Source organism: Citrus clementina, unplaced genomic scaffold (genome assembly GCF_000493195.1).
Source record: "Citrus clementina cultivar Clemenules unplaced genomic scaffold, Citrus_clementina_v1.0 scaffold_4, whole genome shotgun sequence".
Classification (NCBI taxonomy): domain Eukaryota; kingdom Viridiplantae; phylum Streptophyta; class Magnoliopsida; order Sapindales; family Rutaceae; genus Citrus; species Citrus x clementina.
In genome coordinates this window covers 5,883,669-5,887,847 of record NW_006262274.1, presented here as the reverse complement: position 1 = coordinate 5,887,847, position 4,179 = coordinate 5,883,669, and the positions used below count along the sequence as shown (strand labels likewise).

Sequence of the window (4,179 nt, the reverse complement as noted above, 5' to 3'; positions counted from 1 at the left end):
ATGGTAACGTGGCAATCATTTCTGTCACAAGTGGATGATAGATTTTTGTCACGGTGGGAAATATATTTTGTCACATGTGCATGATAGATATTTTTCAATTTCAATTATCCTTTTTTTACAATTCCTAAATAATAAAATTCTAAAATAAATCCATTACAATTTTTAAAAAAATACAAATTGGTTCAGTAAATCACATAATAAATTTTTATAAAATATAATCCAACATACATATATTTATATCCAGTATTCCAACATATAAAGTAGAAGATAAATTCAATCCAGGAAATAAACATATACATTGATCGGTTAACTAAGAGATAACTACCAAAAATATATAGCTTAAATTATTGAAATTGACTCCAAAAAGAAACATCAATATATGTTAATTGTTGAGTGTTAGAAAATGCATATTTATAAAGGACAAAATCATCATTTTACATTTCAAGTCTTACTAACAACCCTTACTTTTATGTATTTAACCTTCTTGTGATTTAATTACATGTGTTTTATTTTAATTAAGTATTTTATGTATTTTAGGGGCATTATAGTCATTTCATAATAAAGGAGAAATCAGACGGCAAAACGGACATCACTTTTGAACTCAGGACGGTCAAAAACCTTAGGAGGAGCATAAAAGGAAAAATGGCACTATTCACATGTACGGTACTATTCACGTGTACGGTACTGTATACGTTACTGTTCACATAGACGGATGATGACGTGGCATTGACCGATGATGTGGCATTGACTGATGAGGTGTCACGATCCTGTTGGACTAAAATTCTTATGTACTGTTGATGGTGACGTGGCAGCATATCAGTGGACGAAAAATCTCGCGTACGGTGCATGCATCACACAGGATTATTTTCAACCAAACCGCGTTACTGTTCATCCAGGTCAAACCGCGTTACTGTTCAAAGTCGGGTCAAACCGTGTTACTATTCACGCGTGGTCAAACCGTGGACTGTTGACTGATGACGTGGCGCAATCCTGAGCGTCTAAACTGTTTTTAATCCGATGGCCATGATTTACTCCATGTATCTATAAAAAGGGGGTCTCTCCCTCCTAATTTGATATCTCTGAATCCATTTTTGGGATCCATTTTCTGTAATTCCTTCTCCATCTTATATTTTCTTCGTATTTTAATAAATTCCCATTTTGCCCCTAGTTCAATTATGAGTGGCTAATTTTCTTTCAAGCTTGGATTGAAGGTGAGGTCTCAACATGTGTCATGGGCTTTATTTGGTAAATTTATTTTCTCTTCCCCTCTAGTTTTTGTGGATGTTTTGACTTCTCGTCGACAAATAATACTAATCTTGTCTAGTACCGCCTTGGTTTCACCGGCCCTCTAGTACAAGGTTATTATTATTTGGCACGATAAGCCCTTAGCACCATATTGATTAGAGCGTGGTTCATGAGGTGTGGATTCCCCCCTCATGATTTAATTGGCATTAATAAGGATTATTTAGCCCATGATGCATGTTGATATGAATCCAGATACCCAAGTACGTCATCTTAATAGAATTCTCTTCAATTTATTCTCGCCATTTCAATTCCAATTTTAGAATTTATTCTCGCCATTTTAATTTAAGTTTTTGCATATCCCAAATCATTTCCACCACAAATTCAATCACCCATTTACAAAATTAATTCTACACAATTAAAATCCACCTCCTCGTGGGATCGACACTCGTCACCATTAGTCTATACTACAATAGATTCGTGCACTTGCGAGTACATTAAAATTTGCACAACAAGTTTTTGGCGCCGTTGCCGGGGAGGTAAGTAATTTTAATTCGTAAAATTAATTTTTGTGAATAATTTCTTTTATTTGTTTTCTTGTAATTTTTATTAAAAAAAGAAAAAAAGTGAATCTGCATTTAGAGGTTAGTATTTCTTTTCTTTCTCTATTCTTTACAATTCTGCAATTTAATTTTTAAGTTATTTTTCTTTGTAATTTTTGTTTGTCTTAATTTAATTTTCTTTATTAAATTTTAATTTAATTTTTAGTTAATTTCACGTATTTGTTTGTGTATTTTTATAGAAAGGTTGTAATAGCACAATAAGGTTAGTATCGTAATTTCTCCCTCTTCTTTATTTATTATTTATTTGTTTTGTTCCCATCTTTATTTTTATTTTATTTGTTTTGCATGCATGGTCGTAGGTCATTATTACCTAATCTTGAACCTATAGACCTTGAACTTGAGAAAACACTTCGCACACACAAGCACGTTAAAAATAAAATGGATTTACAAGCACCACAGGAGAGGCCATTTAAGGATTATTTCAGTCCTTTAGCAAATTTGAGCACATCATGCATAAGATACCCAAATGTAGCTGTTAGGAGCTTTGAGTTAAAACCTAGTGTGCTAAATTGTCTCCCCACATTCTATGGCTTAGAAAATGAGGATCCATATAATCATCTGAATGATTTTCATGCTATTTGTCAAACTTTTAAATATGAAAATTTTTCAGACGATGATGTTAAACTTAGACTATTCCCATTTTCTTTAAAAGATAGAGTTCGTTCATCGTTAAATACTTTACCTGCTAATAGCATTTCATCATGGGAACAAATGGTAACTAAATTTTTGAATAAATATTTCCCAGTGCATAAAATCAATGCTATTCGCAGGGAAATCTCGGAGTTTACCCAGAGAGAGGACGAACAATTTTTCGAAACATGGGAGCGATTTAATGGGCTACTCTTGAAGTGTCCACATCATGGGTACGAGAAATGGCACCAATGCCAATACTTTTTGGAGGGATTACTACCAAATGTGCAAGAATGGCTAATGGCAACAAGTGGAGGAGAGCTAATGTCAAAAAGTGCATCAGAAATTTGGGAATTCTTCCAGCGACAAGCAGATAATTCCCAACAACGGAGTCGATCACTCAGGACTACTAGAAGAATTAAAGGAGTGAATGAGGTTCAAATTGGCGAATCAACTTCGGGAATCAAAGAAGTCAAGGAGATGGTTGAAGGTCTTGCTCGACAAATAACATTGTTATCGACTGCTAAATCAACAGAACCACATGACCATGACTCATACTCAGATCAAGCCAATGCCATAGGTGTAATGAGAAAGCCATCAAATTACAACCCATACTCCAACACATATAACCCTGGATGGAGAGACCACCCCAATTTTTCATGGTCTCAAGGATTCCAATAGAATGGACCAGCAGCTCCAGCTCCACCAATGCAACAAATTCCTCAAGTTCCTCAAGCCTCTCAGCCTCCATTTAGACCATACAATCAGAACCATAACTACTCTCAACCTAGACCATGGGAGGATTCATTCCAGAATCTCAAGAATCTTACTCACTCTACGATTGAGCAACAGAACCGCACCATTGATGGACTACGAAATGAATTGAGAGCGGGCTTCAACTCACAAGCCCAATCAGTTTCAAGCCTCGAGAAGATGGTGGGACAACTTGCTTCTTCAGTTCAAACCTTGGCAATGACCGTTGAGAAAGGTAAGTTTCCAAGTCAACCAGTGCCTAACCCTAAAGGAGTGCATGAAGCAAGTACCAGTTCACCACAGCAGCATGGAGAAGTCAAAGCAGTAATGACCTTGCGAAAAGGAAAAGAAGTCGACAACAAAGTGGAGATGCCGGTGACAAAAGAAAATAAAATTGTACCTGTGAATGTTGAGGAATCATCACCGGAGGAGAAAGAAGAAACCAACCCACGAGAATACGTTCCGAAAGCTCCATTTCCTCAGAGGTTAGCTAAAGGAAAAAACGGAAAATCCACAGGTGAGATTCTTGAAATCTTCAAACAGGTAAGTGTTAACATCCCTTTGCTTGATGCTATTAAACAAGTTCCATCTTATGCCAAGTTTCTTAAAGACCTTTGTACTAAAAAGAGAAATATGCATGTTCAAAAGAAGGCATTTTTAACAGAAAACGTTAGTTCTATACTCCAACATAAAATTCCTTTAAAATGCAAAGACCCAGGCTCCCCCACTATCTCATGTAGTATAGGGAACCACACAATTGAGAATGCTTTGTTGGATTTAGGAGCTAGTGTAAATTTATTGCCTTACTCTATGTTTGTGAAACTTGGACTTAGAGAATTGCACCCAACTCCAGTGGTGTTACAACTTGCAGATCGGTCCACAAAAATACCTCGTGGTATTGTGGAGGACGTGCTTATCCAGGTAGACAAGT

The 4,179-nt window shown here is 36.0% G+C and overlaps 1 non-coding gene across 1 annotated transcript; it reads right to left on the bottom strand.

The window, feature by feature from the left end:
* Positions 1-2,627: 2,627 nt before the first annotated feature.
* On the bottom strand, positions 2,628-2,731 carry LOC112099367. The gene has a single exon (XR_002906171.1). It is a non-coding gene; the product is annotated as a small nucleolar RNA R71 (small nucleolar RNA).
* Positions 2,732-4,179: the final 1,448 nt, after the last annotated feature.